This window comes from Saimiri boliviensis, chromosome 10, assembly GCF_048565385.1.
Source record: "Saimiri boliviensis isolate mSaiBol1 chromosome 10, mSaiBol1.pri, whole genome shotgun sequence".
In the NCBI taxonomy this organism is placed as follows: Eukaryota; Metazoa; Chordata; class Mammalia; order Primates; family Cebidae; genus Saimiri; species Saimiri boliviensis.
The window spans coordinates 72,152,341-72,172,206 of NC_133458.1; the positions used below are offsets into that span (position 1 = coordinate 72,152,341).

The following is a 19,866-nucleotide window of genomic DNA, read 5'->3' on the forward strand; positions in this document are numbered from 1 at the left end:
CAGCTACTAGGGAGGCGAGGCAGGAGAATTTCTTGAATTCAGCAGGCAGAGGTTGCAGTGAGTCAAGATTGTGCCACTGTCCTCCAGCTTGGGCGACAGAGTGAGACTCTGTCTCAAACAAAACAAAACATAAAGTAGAAGGATGTATTCACCGGTAATCCTAGCCACCTGTTAACACCAATAACTGCTGTTAACATTTTGACGTATTTCTTTGAAAGCTTTTTCTATGTATATACTTTCTTTACCACAATAGAAAACCATTTTAAGTTGGTTTGCTTATTAAGTAGCCATTCTTTTATTCCTTTACTCCCTTAATAAATTTGCTTTCATTTTACTAAAAAATACAGCCATTTAAAAAAATGGCTCATACATTTGAAAAAATGGCATCATAGTTTATGTAACTATATATATAGTGAAAATATATACACACACAAACATTATTATTCATAGAGAAAAATAGATTTTATGATTTTTCAGTGGGCATACTGTATTCCAATTAATGAAGATATCATCAATTCTTTCACTGATGGACATTTAGTTTTCTCAACATTCACTTTTATAAACAACAATGTGATGAACATCTAAACACAAATATTTTAGTGTATGCATCCAATAATTTCTATTGATGATATTTCTTAAAGTGAACACCTTAGTCAAAGAATATACATTTGAATTTTTAATATTGGCTATCAGAAATGTTGGTACAATCTATGTTAGTAAAATGTGTTATCTGGCATGGAAATTTAGAGATGGTTTTGGGTTTCACTAGAATACAGAATGGCATTGCCCGTTATAAATCCTTGTTTTTTGACTTTAAACTGCTTGGTCTTTGTTGGTAAAGGCACAAACTGAACTCTCTGAAAGAATATTAAGGCTCCTTGAAGAAAAATGTTTAGACAGCCAAGTAATTGGATTCCCAGCTGGAAGAGTGGGTTTCTAAGATTCATGACTATTTTAAAACTCAAGGAATACAGATCCCTTATCCTTGGTCACTGGGAATAATTTCCTCCCTCCCATTTTTTGGGGGCTTTAAATACTCACATGACCTATATTTGAAAATATGATTGGATACAGAGAAAAGTAGAGTAAAATTGATGTATGGCAGTAAAATTGTTAATCAGGAAGCAATTACACCACAACCTATCCCTCTTCAGTTACAGTAGGTTCAAGAATGACTTTGTCTGTGAAGGGTGAAATTAAGTTGTTTGAGACTCTCACTTTGATTTTACTCAAGCAGGTAAAAAAGAAATACTATTATTTTAGTGCTGAAAATTGATGTACTGTACTGTACAAGGCTGGCCTGTCACTCATGGTGACATCACAGACAAGGGGCCACTTTGATCTCTAAAAAGTTAAGGTTGCTGGCAGGAGTCAGCATGGATGATAGAGTTGCTATTCTAGATTTTGGGACCCAGACACTCCAGGCAAGGAGGAAAATGAATCCTAAAATATATGGTAGAAGTAGTTTCGGCAGAAACTATTCTCTATGTAATAAACACTGTTTGAGGTACATGGGTGACTGTTTCTTATTTCTAGAAACACTGCTATCATTACCTCAAAATTTTATAATCTTTGCAGAAATGAGAAACCAAGGACTTCCAGTTTAACTTGAAACTTGTGACTGTTTCAATGATGGAAGTCAGCAAACACATTCACGAATAGCTACCCACAAATATTCAAATCATGCATCATTCTCTGCGGAATACATGTAAAAGACAACAGATAAAGCCCAAGAAGCTGCTCTGTGACTGTAGATGCCATGCACTGTGAGTTATTAACACATTTAATGAACAATTATGGCTCATTTGAAACAAGTTATCAATCGAATTGCTGATAATGGGAAAGCAATATTTATAAATGGAATTAGACTTGGGCTTCAAGAATACACATGCTATTATTCTAAGGAAGAAATCGATTAATTGTTGCTCTTCCTCCTTACTCCCCCTCCTCTCCCCTTCTCCACCTCCTGGGAAACAGGTTTAAGTTTAACCTGGGGCTTTAAATTAACATTAGAAAAAACTTTTTGATGATGTGTATATTTTAACTACTAGGATAGGGCTCTAACAGAATTTATAAACTCATTTCCCTAGACAATTTTAAACAGTGAGATTGGTATAATTGGTCTGGGTTGGTTTGGCTTTGCTTAAAAAAGAGAGATGAATGAGGGGATTCCAAAAACTTTTTCAGTCTCTTGAGTCTGTGACTGTACTTTGGGCTTTGCCTCATTGAACTGTTAGAAAGTCTTGGGCAGTGGTCACCTGTCATCCTGACAATAACCTCCACCGAGGAGCATATTTGTTCTAATAATGAATACATTGGCTTCAGTTTCTACTTTCCTTAATTTTCCCAACAGCCACAGAGAGGCCTCTTGCTTTGTTAATAATATTATTTATTTTCTCTTCCTGGTGATATTGCTGTGGCCAACTTCATTTTAAAGGCTTGGCTATATATTTTACAAATTCATTAATAATGAAAAATAAAAAAGACATTCATACCAAATAATTATGCCTATGGAAATTCAAGCTTTCTTTGTATTTTAAGCTGTTGGCCAGAGCCAGCCATTTGTATGTATTAAAAAGGCAGCTACCAACTATAATGATTGGTTGAGGGACATACATCAATACCCCATTCCTCTTTGACTTCCATGTATCTGTCAAATTGGCTAACGATCTTAACATTAGGTCTTAACATTAGGATCATCCTTGAATAGTCATTTTAAGGATTTAAGAGTTTGAATTTACATGGGATAAGAAACATTTTACCTAGTTAATAGAGCAGGGCTCAGAGGGGAACTGAAAGAAAGAACAAAACTAAAAGGAAGTTGATAAAAAAAAGACTTGTAACAGGAATTCCTGCCCAGGTCCAGTCCTGGATGACTACAGAATGGCTTAAGGATGCCAGGTCTTACTTATTATACCTTGAATGCCTAGCACAGGACCTGGCACTGAATGAATGAATAAAGGAATGAATGTAGGGTTGTCAAGGTGAGAGGGTGTTTAGTAAGCATTGATAGTGAAAGCAGCCTCATAAAAATGACAGCAGATGAATGGGGGTTGCAGGCGTGTATAGGGAATAAATTTTTAGAAATTTTTTTTAAGAACAACTCTCAAGGCCTGGAATTTGTTTGGTAAACAGTTCCACAAGGCAGTTGCCTCTCATGGGATTTACTATGTTTAGAAAGGGCCATGTCCTCTTTCATGGCTTTTCTCCCTGCACCCTAGCCCAGAGTGTTAGCCATATTTTCCTCATGGCCATTGCATGGAACACCATCAACAAACTCAGCCTCTGTCCAGTAGACGGTGCTGTTGTACTCTGGCCCTGCTGCTGATGGCATCCTTCTTCCTCATTAGTGGTTCATCACAGGATTTTACAATGAAAAGGTTCTCAGACATTTGGGCAAAGGCTTCCCCGATGTTGTGCCACCAAACTAGATACAAAAATATATCTTCACACTGGGCTAACCCCTCATGTCTTTTCAAAAAAGCACAGGGGAAAAAAAAAGAGAGACAGAGAGAGAAAAAACATTCATGTTTTTCCTGTTCTGGGAAACAAAAGAAAACAAAACAACAACCCAAATCTCTCAGGGATGAGGTCCTGACACTTTTGGCTGAATTAAGCAGCTGGGAGACAAGGAAGAGGTAATGGTGGTCAGGTAATCTCAACACTCAACCGCCATCCTGTTTTGGTGGAGGGCCCCAAGTAACACACTTGGTGGGAGGCCTGGGCTGAGCAGGATGGGTCTTCCTCCCAGGAGCCCAGGAGAACACAAGACCAATTGTGAGGCAAGGTGCAGGGGCTGCAGGAGGGCTCAGGCAGCAGCTGTCCCCAAATGCCCACTGCCAATGAGTCTACAGAGCAGCACTGGCTGTGGCCTCAAAGGGACTGAGGAAGCTGCCACCCTGGCCTGGGGTCAAACTGTGTGTGGTGACAGGGAAAGGAATGTGGACTTTGGCGGAGTGAAGAGCGGAAATATGGGAATCCAGGGGAAAAGCCACCTGGGCTTGTTGAAGCTTTACCACCAGCCAGGGAGGGCAATGTTTCTTGTCCCTCAAGATGTGGTTTAGGAAGCCCCAATCTGTTAGCTGTTTTGAGAAGTCTCCCTCTCTATGAGGTACCATCTCACTAAATAAAAGGAGCTATTCAGTGCAGGGGAAAATTCACTGTTGGGTGCATTCCACAGAGAGTAAAGGCACATCAAAGAAAAAAGTCATTTCACAAACACAAAGATTTCTTCTTGCCTTGGATTGTTGTAAAACCAGTGTGCAACTAGAAATTATAGAACATTCTCAAAGGGAGAAATTACTTAGTGAAAATTGTTCATTACAACTGTGAAATGGTGATAAGCGAGTTGGATTAGGGATGGGTATATCTGGGCCTTTCACTTTTCCAGGTCTGATGAATTTGGATACGTCACAATATCTCTGAGTCTCAGTTTCATTTCTATAAAACGGAAGACTCATTTCTGTCCTATCTCCCTCACTAGGTTGAGCATTCTGAGACTCAGAGAAGTTCACTTACGTGGAAAAACAGCTTGTCAATTCTGAAGTTCCATGCAAGTGTGAAGATTTATATTAGCTAGGGATTAGATCCTTTTCCTCCCATCTCCAAAACACCTCCCTGCCACAGTGCAGAATACAGAAGTTTTACACACGGTAAATATTAAAAGGAACAGACAAAAAGACAAAAACAAAAATGCATGTGGTTGGTTATTGAGCAAACACTGCAGTGGAATGATTTCACATTGCAGTGAACAAAGGGACATTTCTAGTATTATTCCCAGTCCTACACAGTTGGTGTTCCAAAGGCCAGGTAGTTGCATGTTATTGTAAAGCCCTGCATTCAACAATCTTCAACATTTAGCTTTTTCTTAGCTTCACCTATTGTTTCTTAGCTGATTGGTACACTGGTCTGTGACTTTAGAAGGTTGAAAAAATAATGCTCCATCCAAGTTGTATTTACACAAAAAATAAAACAAAGACACATGTGAGCCCATTTATAATCCCTCAACACTGATATGAAACTGTTCATGTCAAACCTATTTCTATAGAGAGCAGAGCAAATAGGAATTAAAATATTATATAACTATAAGATTCTAGGAAATATAATTAACTTCTATAGCTGACAGAAATACTCCAGAAACTGAAAAAAAAAAAAAAAAAAAAAAACCAGAAAAAATTGCAGTTAAAGACCTTAAGTTAAAGACCAGAAAACTCCCCAAAGTGAGCTGCTTTAGATTCTTTTTATAACAAGACAGGGTATAACCAAATGCTGATAGGCACCCATTAAAATAAGTCCAGAATTCTTTCCTGTATGCATTTTTAGTCTATGTCTACCTGGCCAAAAGGAATACAGAATTAGAATAACTGGCGGGTGAAATAAATTCACATAAGGGAACCAAATAATCACTCAATTCAATAACTGAAAGCAGATATAAAAACCAGGTTTTTTGGTTTGTTTTGTGCTTCCCCTGCTCCTCATTGTCCCCCTGCCCAACAAGAGCAGTTTCAATCACTTATCCTGTCTGTCTTTGCTTTACGCATCATTGCTATACCCTGCATGACTGAAATGGTCACTGGGACTGGGAGTGCAAAGGAATTTTGAAGGTAAAACCATAGGAGCTATTAAAAACAACCTCTTAATCACAAAATTCAATTCAACCTCCAAATAACATGTAGAGTTAGGAGGAGAGTTAATTAAACAGCCAGCAGCATGATGAACTGTTCTGCCGCCACTTAAGCCAATGCAAACGTTTACAACACAAGGCAAGGAAGAATTAATAGAATTCAAAAAAGGATTGCACATGACCTGAAATTTACGTACAAATAGAAGGTAAAACATAGTTAGAAAACATATGGATTATGGCGTACTTTCTGATAACTTACTCATTTTAATAGTTTTTGAATTGAATTTAAAAAATTAATGCTGCCTTTATTCAGTTAAAAAAATTATTGTTCAGACTGACATTTTGATCTTCATAAAAAAGAAAAAAATCTAGGACCTCTTTCATGCTCAACTTCGGGATGGGTTTATTTTCTAGTACATGCTGAAAGGCTTTATAGTCATGCCATTTAATGTTTTTCTTGGATGATGTCCGAAGTTCTGCTGCTGCCCTCTTAAGTGCAAGTTTGCCTGTACTGGACAAATATTTAATATATTTCTCCTGAATAAATTTACCTTACTCAGCTCTTAAAATGTGCCTACATAATAAGCAGTATCATAACATGTTCCATGATCTTATTTAAATTTGATTTTTTATATGAATTGGGCATTTCTGTAACACAATATGAAATGTGCTAATGGTACAAGAAAAGAGAAACCGGAGCAATAGTGAAGGCAGGTATGGCAAACAAAGCTCTTATGATCCTGAAAATCCTCTGAGTTCAGATGCAGCAAACGTGGAGTGGGATCCTATGTGCCATGACAGGCATCACACCAGACTCAATAATGACTTCTCACTCAACTAGTCGAGTGCAGTGGCATGATCTCAGCTCACTGCAACCTCCACCTCCTGGGTTCAAACAATTCTCCTTCCTTAGCCTGCCAAGTAGCTGGGACTACAGGCATGTGCCATAACGTCTGGCTAATTTTTGTATTTTTAGTAGTGATCGGTTTTCGTCATGTTGGCCAGGCTCGTCTCGAACTCCTGACCTCAGGGGATCAACTCATCTCAACCTCCTAAAATGCTAGGATTATAGGCATGAGCCACTGCGCCCAGCCTGTTGTTGAATTGTTATCTCTGTTTTACAAATGAGCATTCTAAGACTCAGAGAAATTCAGTCATTGGCAAAAGTTAGCAGGTGAAAGGCTGTATTTGAACTCTAATCTTCTGATTTCATATCTAGGGTTTTTTCCACTGCAGCTTGCTCTAATAAATTGAATTTGATAAATTTATTTTTTTTACATAAAGTGTTTTTGGTGTTTTTAAAAAATTGAAGTAATATCCCTCACTCACATCTTAAAACAAATAAATATGAGGCACCAGGAAGGCCAAGAAAAGAAAAAAAGAAGATAGGACTAGAAAAAGATGAGGTCGATAAGACACTAACATAACCATAAAGGATTCCAATAAAACAATTTTATTTGTAACAAATCAAATGATGCCAGATTTAGCATAATGTCACCTGACCTGCAGGCGGCATATTAGCTTCTACTTGACCAACATAAGCCTGGGCATGATCTCTTAACTCTGCTAGCCAGCAAGGAACTCAAGACTGACAGACTTAACACAAGGATCATCTTTTTGCCTAAGTAGGGAAGGTGATGTTGCCCAAGGATGTGAAACAAGTGCCTTCTCTCTTGATGGTGACCTCTTGGAGCCTTGGGGACTGACACTCCTAGCTCCAAGTGGCCCAGTACTCTGGACAGGCATGAGAGCAGGACAAGGAGCCAAGCACGCAAACTAATTTAATAAAAACAAGAACTAAAATATCAGCAGGACTTATTTTCTTTAGAAGAGGCAGTTTGGGATGGTGGAAAAAAAGAGAAGTTACCTCAGAGGACTGGCAGACAGGACACCTGGGTTTTAGTCTAGGGTCTTTCACCAAGAGCTGGGTGAGTCTGGGCAAATTACATTGCTATTTTGGGCTTCCATTTTTTTCATATATAAAATGAGGATACTGAATTTCTTGATTTACTCTCTTTCCCAACTCCCATCTCTCTCTTTCAGGCATGTTTTGCCAGGGGTCCCCAATTTGCCAGTGGATCCAAAGATTCAGGATTGAGGTAAATCTAAAACCTTTGCTCATTGGGGCATTCCAATGTTTTAGGGACAAAAAGGTACCTCTGCCTCAAATTTGACTGGCAAGTTTTCTTTATCCAGATGATCCTGGTTTGACTTGATCACCGATACCGTTTTTGAAAGAACTGAAAATTTTATGAGCTTTCCCTCAAGATGGGCTCAAGGAATGCTTAACATAAAGGCAAAAATATTATGGAGCTGGAGAAAGAAAAAAAGGGACCTTCAATAGACCAGACTGACAAAAAGGGACCTTCTGTAGACAAGACTGGACTGACGTCCAACAGAAGTCCTCTGATGAAGATAGAGGGGTCAGTGGAAACCAGAGAAAGATTAATTCTCTATTCAATAAACTGGATGCTTGTCAAATTCAAGACTTTGTGCTGGTTAGAGACAATATTCTATTACAGATAACTTTCTTCAAGAAGTTTTAAGTTCAGAGGTGATATAAAAATATACATAAGTACAATAATATAGGGTAAAAACGTTGTTTCATTAGAAATAGAGGTAGAGATAAAAGTGCTACTATGACTGTAATGATAAAGGCACAACACCTGATGATGATAAAAAATGTTAGAAAACGCCGGGCGCGGTGGCTCATGCCTGTAATCCCAGCACTTTGGGAGGCCGAGGTGGGTGGATCACAAGGTCGAGAGATCGAGACCATCCTGGTCAACATGGTGAAACCCCATATCTACTAAAAATTAGCTGGGCATGGTGGCGGGTGCCTGTAATCCCAGCTACTCAGGAGGCGGAGGCAGGAGAATTGCCTGAACCCAGGAGGCGGAGGTTGCGGTGAGCCAAGATCGTGCCATTGCACTCCAGCCTGGGTAACAAGAGTGAAACTCTGTCTCAAAAAAAAAAAAAGTTAGAAAATGAGATTTGAACTGCAAGTACAATAAAAGTGTACAAAAGGGAAGCCAGGTGAAGGAAGTTAAAGATAGCCCCAACAATAAACTATATGAATTCTGTTTAGTGTTCAGCCTCGAGAAAAATCAAATTTAAAGATCCTCTAATCTTCCTGGGACCCAGATCACTCTTTTTATTAGTTTTATTTTTAAAATTTCTCCAGCTCTATAATATTTGTATCTTTATGTTAAGCATTCCTTGAGTCCATCTTGAGGGAAAGCTCATAAAATTTTCAATTCTATCAAAAACATTATTGGTGATCCAGTCAAACCAGGATCATGTGGATGAAGAAAAATTGCCAGTCAATACTTGAGGAAGAGGTACTTTTTCCCCCCAAAGCCTTGGAATGCCCCAATGAGCAAAGGTTTTAGATTTACCTCAGTTGTGAATACTCAAGATGCAGCCTGCCATTCCTGAGTCCTGGATTGTTTTGTGGGTGAAAGCAGAGCTTCTATTCTGCCATCATCTAGTTATTTTGGTCATTTGGTCATATCAAGGCTTTATGAAAGATAGCTAAATAGTGTTGCAATGACATACTGAAGTGATTAAAAGTTTAAACATGTCACACAAATTCTAATTTACCTTGGGAATATGTTTGAATGAAGGCTTTGCTTTTTTTTCTGTTGTCTAAAGATGGACCAGATGCAGGTGTTACAGTGGTAAGAATCCAGGATCTGAGATCACGTTCCAGCTCTAGAGCTCACTCAAATTAAACTTGAGCACATCACTTACCACTTTGAGCCTCAGCTTCCTTATCTGTAAAATGGGGTTTATAAAACTCGCGTCTACCTACTGGATTCTATGAGGATCAAATTAAATGAGGTCACATTTAAGTCAGCACTTTCCTCCTCATGGCAGAAAGGTGTCTTGTGCATCTTTATTTTTTTAAACCCTATCCCATAATGTTGCATATCCCAGACACTTGATAATTTATGTTCAATTGTGTTTCCCTTTAAATAAGTCACACTGGGCATTGCTGTGGCCTTTTATTGTGAATGTGGATTTGACTGCCCCAGTGGCTACTTATTGCTTTGGCCCATCATACCAGATCAAGGTGAGCTTCTCTGATGAAGAACAGTATAGTCTTCCTCAGCTGGAATCATTAATGTTTCCATTATATCACACCATTTTTCTGTGGTCGCCATTCAACAGTACACACAGTGTCATTTGTCATCTAAAAGGACTTTCCATTCAAGAGCCTAGGGTCTGTTCTGTGTTAGCTAGGCACTATCCACCATGGGACGGCTCAGAACACTGCTCAGCAGGAAATCATGTTGTAAATGATTTGTTTTATTTCGGTCTTGTCATCCTGTGTAGCTCTGCACTGCTTTATCCCGGAGGTGGAAAAAGCTTTGAGAGTGAGTGGCCAGAATCAAGTGGCATTCTCTCACTTCATCCCTTTTGGCACATTTTCTCTTGGACAAATGCAGTGGACATTTTGCAGACCTGCTAATCTCAGGAAGACTGAAGTTTTTAGAAGATCACTCTTCACATTTAGGGGTAAGTGGCAAGGGGGAGGAAATGCTCACTACTGTTTGGGTCATGTTTTCTTAGCTTGGCAAAGAATTATAACTTAATGGGATTGATTAATGACTCACACAGGAGACACAGTCCAGTAGTTTGGGCTTAATGAGACAGAGTGCCTATTCTGCTTTTCAATCTCTCAAGATCTTTAGCAACTGTAAAATAACTACTTCCCTAGTTTACTTTAGGGAGTAGATTACACCAAAGAAATACTATTTCCATAGTCTTCTGGAGAATGTCACCTCCCACAGAATAGTATGTCTAATTTCATAGAGATAGTGGGCCTTGAGCATTTAAACTCTCTTAAAATGCTTTCTGAAATTCTATCATTTGATTTGATATTTGCTTCTAGAACATTTCCTCAGGGAAGAATAGACTGTTAGACTCATTTGATGGATAAGACTGCAGATTAGACTCAGGGTGGAGCACCCAGAGGTTCAGTGCCCCTCATTCAACCTTGGCATACTCTGTCATAACGATTGGGTGAGTTTCTAATAACCCTTCCAGAGTCCCTTCCTAGCTAAAGTATAAGTCTCTTAAGAGTAGGAACTAGATCTTACTCATATTTTGGTATCTCTATTGATAGTGATTCCATATGTTAGTTGCCACTGTCAATGAATGTTTTACTCATCAATATACACATTTATGCAACAGACAACTGAATACTTTCTAGGCAAAAAAAGCCACATATGTGAGCCAAACCAAGCCCTTGCCTTCATGGAGCTTGCTTCCTAGTAGTAGAGAAAGCAATCCATGACAAGTCAAATCAACATCAATATTGTATTACGTTGCTATGCATGCTATGAAAAAAATGAAGCAGATTAAAGGGATAGAGATCCATAAGGAGTTCTGTTTTAGATTAGGCAGCAAAGAAGTGTCATTCAGAGGAAGTGATATTCAAGCAGAGGTCTGAATGGAGAGGGGAAGAGAGCTGTGCAGATGGATATCTAAGGGAAGTGCATTCCAGACAGATGGACACAGCAAGTACAAAGACAACAGGAATTTTGGCTAAGAAACTGGTCTCTGGAGTTGGGCTGGCTGGGTTCAAATGCTGGCTCTGCCACTCAGCTCTGCATGAACAATAATCATGATGATAGTTGGTGTTCATTAAGTATTTACCATGTGTCAGAATGCTAAGTCCTTTACATGGTTCTCTTATTTAATTCATATTTATTTCTTGTTTTAATAAATAGAGGCAGGGTCTCACTATGTTGACAAAGCTGGTCTCAAACTCCTGGCCTCAAGCAATCCTCCTGCCTCAGTCTCCTAAAGTGCTGGGATTACAGGCACGAGCCACCATGTTCGGCTCTCTCATTTAATTCTCACATCAATCCTACAAAATCAGGATAGTTATGAATCCCATTCTACCAACAAGAAAATGAGGCAAAAAGAGCTCAGTGAAGAGTGGTGCCAGGATTCAACCCTTGCAATTTGAATCAAGAGCCAATAGTTTTAACACAAAATAAAATGTGGGATGAGCATAGCCAGATGTGGGAAAGTTGGGACATTTGTGCTTTGTAGTTTTCCTCTCTCCTGCCAATGACCTCCTCTCCTCCAGCCCTGCTTAACCTTCTGAGGTGGTTTGAGAGGGGTGTACCCATGCACTACCACCTCTTGCTCTGGACCTTTCCCTACAAAAATCATTCCTGGTTCCCACCCCTTTCTTGGAGAACAGCCATTTTGGTCTAAGGAAACTGTCAAGGGAGGCTCAGCAAAAGTGCCAGTAAGAATTGTAACTTAGTAGAAATAGTAAAAAATGATAAGTCTTGGCTCTGCAAATAAGAAGTTGTGAGATCTAGGCCAAGTCATTGGCTCTCTGAGCCTCAGTTTCCTCCTACATAAAGTGGATTGATATTATTTCTACTGCCTATCTCATCTAATACTATTTCTCCTGTGCAAATCAAATGAGGTCATGTGTGGTAACATAAAATATATAATAAACTATAAGTCATATACACAGCACAGCATATTATAATATAGTATACATAAAATATACAATAAAATATAAGTAATATTTATAGCACAGCATATTTTATATATTTTATAAGCACAGTATATTGTAACAGATTTGCAAACATATCCTGTGATATTTAACTTTTTGATTATCAGAATGTATCACTGTGACAAACTGCTGGCCCTATTTTATATTTCCATCTCTGGCGTCATGACCTCCTACGCCTTCCAATTCTTCAAATTTCATTTCTCAGGGCAGTAAAATGTTACTTGGACTTTCACCAACAGTTTACTCTAAAACTGTTGCTTCTCTAAACTAGATAAATTAGAGCAGTTTGTACCTTTTGGAATGGAAGCTATTTGACTGTAATTTCTACCACATGTATTTATTTCATTGTAGGAATAAAATAACAAAAAAAATCTCAGTTAACCAGAATGCTAGGAGGAATGAGAGGTTTTAAATAACGAATTCTTGGCTAATTAAAAGGCAAAAATGAATTAGAAACTGCTTCCTTTTTTTATACTGTAGAATATATATTTTAAATCCATCATTTACTGCTCTGACTTAACAAGTAGGGTACAGTGAGGGTACTCTGTGTGTGTGTGAGAGAGAGAGAGAGAGAGAGAGAGAGAGACAGAGAGAGAGAGAGAAAGAGAGAGAGACAGAGACTGAGAGACACAGAGAGAGACTGTTTTATGGAAAATACATTTGACATTTTGAGCAACTCTGCTCAGTGTACAACACCTATGCAGTCATAGGCAACATAGGAAGTTGAGTTAATGATAGAATGACCTTAGGACAACAAACTCTTGGAATAGGGAAGACTCATTACAAATTAAAAGGATGTTAAAAGCTACATAGTGGTTAATGGCTCAGGCTCTATGCCAGTTCACTTAGGTTGGGATCCTGGAGTGGTTACTTAGTAGCTCTGTGACCCTGGGGAAGTTACTTAACTTCTCTGAGTCTCTAATTTCCTTACGGGTAAAATGAGGATAATAATAATGATACCTGCTTCATAGAATTATTCAAGAAAAAGCAGTACCTCATACATAATAAAGGTGCCCTATGAAGGTTGGAAATTATTGCTGTTGTTGGTTGTAATGAACACTTACTAGGTCTTTAACATAGTCATTTACAACTCCATGAAGCAGGCACTGTTATTATCTCTGTTTTACAGCTGAGCCAGTTGAAGAACAGACATAGTAAGTAACTTGCCTGAGATGCATTGGTACTAGCTGATGTGTACCCAACCCACCTAGGCCTGGCTCCAAATGCATGGTTCTAATCACTATCTTAAACTGCCTTTCTTGTTCTCAATCCTTGTCATAGACCTTATTTGTCATTATTTACCTTACTTCCTTGGTTTAGAATGAACAATAAACATTTATGAAATGGAATGGTTCTGAACAATCAAACTCTGAGATGGGATTGCTTGATTCCATTTAATTGAGGGTTTTTTTAGCATGATATATTAGTAAACATGCCATTTTAAATAAATCACATGTTGGGAGTGGTCTTGAATAAATTATTCTAAATTTAATATTTATTTGGCCTCAAACCTACTAAAGTCATCATAAGATATGCCTTAAAGGATTTTATTCTGTTGGCTTTGGAAACTTTTTTTTTTTTTTTCAGTTAATGTGCTATTTTCTTGGAGTGCATTCTTCTAGAGGTCAAGGGTAAACTCTGAGTAAGGCTTAGAACAGTTCACTCCCACCTGGGTGCCTACTGACATTATTGTATGTGGATAATGAATCACTTGACACGTGGTCCATGAAGGTGGGAGAATATAGCAGAGAGATAGACACAATCAAGTCTACCTTTTGCAGCAATGGCAATGGGTCATGGCTGCATTTTAAAGAGAAGGGGAACATTACTTTTTCATTTAAAAGTATAAAACTGTGACTCATGCTGGAATTGGTCCAGAATGTTGGTCAAACAACCAGATTGACATCTAAAGCTAAAAAATTAGGGTAGAAAGCTGGAATGCAAGGACAGACATATAGGAAGCTTAGGTTCATTGGAAAAATGTGAACAAGTTAGAGAAAAAGAATAAGAAAAACAGAGAGTGTAACATTAACAACAATGAAGAAGTACCTTTAAAATGACTTCTGATTTCCTAAGATAATCCTAGGAACACCAAACTCCCTACCCAGCAAATTGATGGGATATCCAAAGAAAACCAACCCCTCCTTGTAAACAAAGTGGAAATTTCCTTCTTTCCAAAAGGGCCCCAGTCCCAGTCATAGAAGAAGCAGAGAGGCGAAAACACATTTCTGCCTGAAATGACCTCCTATTTTAAGAAAAAACAACAGCCCCAAAAGAAGGAAAGAAAAAACAAAGCTCCACCCAGAAGGAAATTGTATGTAAACAGCCCAAAAAGAGACCAAGACCTAGAGGGTTGGAATACTGAAATAAGCTATGAGTGAAAGGCATGATTAGTCTCTGACAATGTCAGAATCTGAACTTTGCAACAACTGCTTTGTGATTGACAAAAAGGGGTTGGGGGTGGGAGGAACCAGACAAAAGCAAGCTGGTTGAAAAGTCCCCTTTGCAGCATGAAAACTTTGATCTTTGAAGTTTGCCTATTTTTTTCAGCTCTCTGCTAGTGTGTAACCTAGGGAAGATCAGCAACCACAAAATGTTGGCTATAATTTTCTGCAATTTGTCACATGCCCTCTGCAAGCCCTGGTGAGATGGTTTTCTTTTGTTTTTAAACTTCGGATAGTGGCAAGGTGGTTCAGGCAAGACAAGAGCAAAGTGAAAACTTCCTTCAATTCTCCTAAGCCTGGGGGTTACATTAATAAGCAGGTGCCTTTTTATTTTTTTCTGCAAACGTATTTTGTTTGGTTTACATGGCATCAATTTCTCCCCCCTTTATTGGATCCAGCATTTAAAAATCAAGAGATTCCAAGTAAAAATTTGGTTTCAATTGCTCTTTAAAACAATCTGGTGATACAAGTCCCTGATTCCTGTTAAGGTAACATCTTCTGAAACTGAGCACCTACTGCCCTGTGCTGGTAGGGCATGCACTTGACATTCCTCCCCTTCCCATTCTGCTGGCTCCACTCGCTTTTGCCACCTGTTTGTCTTGTCTGTGGGAATTTGTGTTGGGTTGTTATTTTTAAATTAATTAATTAATTACATATTTTTTTGAGATGGAGTCTCACTCTGTCTCCCAGGCTGAAGTGCAGTGGCGTGATCTTGGCTCACTGCAACCTCTGCCTCCTGGGTTCCGGTAATTCTTCTGTCTCAGCCTCCCAAGTAGCTGGGACTACAGGCATGCTCCACCATGCCTGGCTAATTTTTGTATTTTCAGTAGAGATGGGGTTTCACCATCTTTGCCAGGCTGGTCTCAAGCCCCTGACCATACGCGATCTGCCTGTCTCAGCCTCCCAAAGTGCAGGGATTACAGGCGTGAGCTACCACATCCAGCTGTGTTGAGTTCTAATCTGATTCATGTACATCTTTAGGGCTATCTCCTGTTTAATCCAGGATGGGATCAGCCTGCGAAGAAAGATTCTAAGGCTATTCTGGGCTTGGCATGTGAGTTATGATTGGTTTCTGATGTTCTCTTTAGGCACAGAAGGATTGGGTGGCAGCACATATGTCCTGTGTCTGCCTGGTATGATTAGTGAGATCTCTGTTTAATCCTGTTTTAACCTTGCCTTTAGATATTCTTGGTGTACCTTTTTTCCCCTCAAACATTCTTGAAATCTGGTTGTGTTTATTTAATCTCAAAACCTCTGAACAAAATGAGATTCCTCATGTAATCTTGTAGACTTTCTAGAAATCTCAATATTCCCAGCCTCTTTTCAGGGTCACTCAACCATTCTATAAGCAGTTCTTGGTAGAATACCAACAAAATCCCAACATGTGAAAAGGAATGCATTGATTAGTAGTAGCACATGTTTTAAGATGGTATGTGAAGCAGTAGCCACTACTGTGGCCTCTGTTTATCTATCTAATCTAATCTAACCGAATGTAATCTATCTATCTATCTATGAATTATCTATTTATCTTATCCATCCATCCATTCATCCATTAGTTTTGTAGACATTTTTTGGGACTCCCAGCTGCCTGTCGTAGGAATGAGGCCTACAGGTATTCTCACCTCTTCTGTAAGCAGCTTTCACATCCTCATCATAGTTCCCTACCTACTGCCCCTTGGCCAGCCCCTCCATTTCAGTAGAAGCCAGTATGCAACCAACACTTTCACATAAAATGGCCTGCCAGAAGTCCAGAGGCAGGAACCTCAGTGAGCTGCTTTTCAAAGGTCTCTGACCCTTAAATGAAACCTCTTTGGTGGTTTTAGGGATTCTGTTGTTGGAGCCACAAGGACCCTTAAGAAAAATACTTGGAGCCAGCTGGTCCCTGCCATCATTGAAACCCAAAGGGAGGAGCTCCACAGGTGAGGAGCTGCTCCCTGGATGTCTTGAAGTTGCTTGTATTTCAAAAGAATTCAGCTTACCACCACTGTGGCTTTTAGCCTCTCTAATAAAGCAGTTTTTAAAAAGCTAAAAACGTAATCTGCCTTTTAAATCTGCTCTTCCTGCTGAGTCTAAATGGGGTTGCAGCAAAATGCCTGGCCAACATTAGAGTTCTCTGAAGTCAATCAGCTGAAATGGGGTTGCTTGGGGGTTTAAAATATATTTGAAAACACTCCAGGGGTGGCGAAAAATAACTGAACAAAGGCGAGTTACATGAAAGGAAGAAGCAGGTGGAGGTTTATAAAGCTAAAGAATCACTTGTATATGGTGGAAACATTAGAAACTGAGACAGGCTTGCTGACCTTAGAAGTTCATCTATCTGATCATAAAAATGTTTTTCATTTGGCATTAGAAAACAATTATGCTAATGAAGATGGTTTCAAATACACAGCCAGAAATAGCCACAGATATGCAGAATACTTGAAAAAATACCCAAGTACCCAAAGAAGAACTGAGGCTAAAACATGTAACAGGTGAGAAGGTGCATTACTGGGATGTTTTCTCAGTAGCTTTGAGTAAGGCAGCATCACACATTTTCTTCATTTTAATAAAAGGTGGGAGAGTTCTCTAAGAGTTAACCTTTTTTGTGAGGACAACTCTAGTTTTGTATCTCTTGGAAAAAAAAATCAAGATTAAAATTACCATGGAAAAAGAAATCTATAGATGATAAATTGAAGTATTTTTATGAAGACAAGATTAAGATTGTAGCATGCACTGCATTATATTCTTAACATGCTAACATCTATTGATTAAGGTCACTTAGAATAAGGATGACCCACGGGGAAGTAAGTGTAAAATGTGAGTTCTGCAACAAAAATACAACATATCTGATAGGGCAAGTTTTCCTACCCTCTATCCCCACCCCGGGACAACTCTCTAAGGCACTAAGAAAGGAACAAGACCAGTTTCCCAGTAAATTTGCTGGTTGGATTATATGAGCTGCTGTAAAGTTTTACTTGGCCAAACTGAATTCCACACTTAGGAAAGAGGATAATAATTTAGTTGTTTAAAATATACTGCCAACAAATAAATCTCTATGCAAGAGGGTCTTTGACATTACCCTTCCTATACTTTACTCCATATGGAATATATAGAGAGGATAAAATTGCCAGAAGTTCTTGTTCTCTTTGTTGGATAATGAATTGAAGGCATAAACTTGAAAATACAGCTTCTGCCAGCACACAATTTCTTGTTACCCTTTGAAGGCCAATGTGTGTGCTGAAAGAAATGCCTCAGAACACTTGAGAAGGTGGATGCATATGAGCAAATTGCAAAGGATTGGAGGCATCGGTTTGGATAAGAATGGAAAAATTCAGATATTTCGCCAAGCAGTTCCAAACAACTTTGATCTGGATATCTCAGGAGAATAAGCTTGTGCCATTCCAGCATTTTATGGTTTTGGCCAGGCAAAGCATATAGTAAAGAAATAAATACAAAATAAAACCCAAAGTTTTTAATGAGTTTTTGTAACTTCCACTTCTGGCTGCAAATGGGAGACAAAAGGCAAATAGATATTGTTTTAAAAATGCTAAGCCAGGCTTTTTCTAACCTCAAAAAAACATTGGGGTTTGATTAGGTTCACATTTGGGGCAAGTTTCAGGATAGTGTTTGTTCTAGCGACTTCCTCCCCATCTCTGTGGAAAGTCTGTTGGAGTTTGTTGTGGTTCTGGAAGCCACACTCTGAAGGCTCTAGGCTGGGGCATCCAATCTGCTATTTGTGCCTCTGCCCACACTTGCTTCGCTGTGTTGTTTGGAACTGGGCTTCCCTTCACTGCAGGAGCTTGTACATGACTGAGAGGAACCCAGATCCCTTCTCCTCCAACCTTTTATGGTGGAGCCTCTTTGCTTATTTCTTACCTTCAAGCATCTCCAGGGTGTCCTGGGCCCCAGTGCCTTCAGATGGGTGGCTGTTCAATTCCTGCCTTTAGCTGAGCTTCATTCCACTGCTCTAAGCCTTACCTTGGGTCTAGGGGTATTTCTTATGTTCAACCGTCAGGTTCTTTTGGTTGTATCATTCATTCAGCTCTGGAAATCCCCCACTTTTTGGGATATAACTTCCAGAAGGAAAAATTGTGATGTCTGCTGTGAAATAAAAGGGAGACCAAAATAAAATTAATGTTTTGTGATAATCTAGTTATGTTCTAGGCACTGTACCAAATGCTTTAATATTGTATTTCACTTAAAGTTCACATTAATATCCTGGTGTCTTGAAGATGAAAAGAGATCATCCACGTAAAACACTCTCTACAAGGCATGGCGCACAGTAAGGACTCAATGAATTATTATTATTTCTTAAATTCCTTTTTAGGAAGCAACTTATTAATCTGTGCATTTTAGTTAGGGTCTCCAAAAGGTCTTGCTATTTACAGGGCTTGATAAATGTTTGTTGAATGACTGAATGAATGGACTTCTGCCAGAAGCATCTTACTACTCTTGTTGGTTTTTTGGTTAAAAAGATATGATTTAATAAATTAATTTATGTCTCTTTATAAAACCATAGTTTTGAGGACTCTGATATCAAAATTGTCCAGATAAGGCAACAATTTTCCCTAATTTTATCTTTGTTTATTTTTCTTCATTTTGTGTTATTAGCCCTCAATTTTAATGAGCTGTATACTTCTTATGCTTGGATGAAATACAAATATATTACTTAGATATCATTTTTGATAAACCCAATCAGAAAATATAATGTTTTGCAGACATAGAAACTAGCTTAAAATCAAGCCATGGGAATACAAAAGTAAGAGCGTGAGAAAACAGACTGTTTCTTGAACAAAAAAGAAAAATTATAATTGAGAAAGCCAACATAGGCAAATAATGCAGGGACAGTAATACGTTGGAATGAAATTCTTTTTTTGAGATGGAGTCTCACTCTGTTGCCCAGGCTGGAGTGCAGTGGCATGATCTCGGCTCACTGAAACCCCTGCCTCCTGGGGTCAAGGATTTCTCCTACCTCAGCCTCCCGAGTAGCTGGGAACTATAGGCACATGCCACCAGGCCTGGCAAATTTTTGTATTTTTAGTGAAGATGAGGATTTCGCCATGTTGACCAGGCTGGTCTCAAACTCTTGACCTCAAGTGGGCCACCTGTCTCGGCCTCCCAAAGTGCTGGGATTAAGTATGAACCACTGCGCCAGGCCTGGCAATTCTTAACTGTCAATGGGGTAATACAGAATAATGAAAAAGCCCAAATCTTTGCATCTCTAGCACTTCACCTCTCTGGACCAGTTTTCTCATCTGTGAAATGAAGTCATG

The 19,866-nt window shown here is 38.9% G+C and overlaps 1 non-coding gene across 1 annotated transcript in view; it reads right to left on the reverse strand.

The window, feature by feature from the left end:
- Positions 1 to 5,130: 5,130 nt before the first annotated feature.
- The window catches only part of LOC101052283 (SEM1 26S proteasome subunit), a 258,040-nt gene continuing 243,304 nt past the window's right edge, over positions 5,131 to 19,866 (reverse strand). Inside the window, exon 7 of the transcript XR_012512125.1 lies at positions 5,131 to 18,694. This is a non-coding gene — a transcript (SEM1 26S proteasome subunit). The remainder of the gene's footprint in view (positions 18,695 to 19,866) is intronic.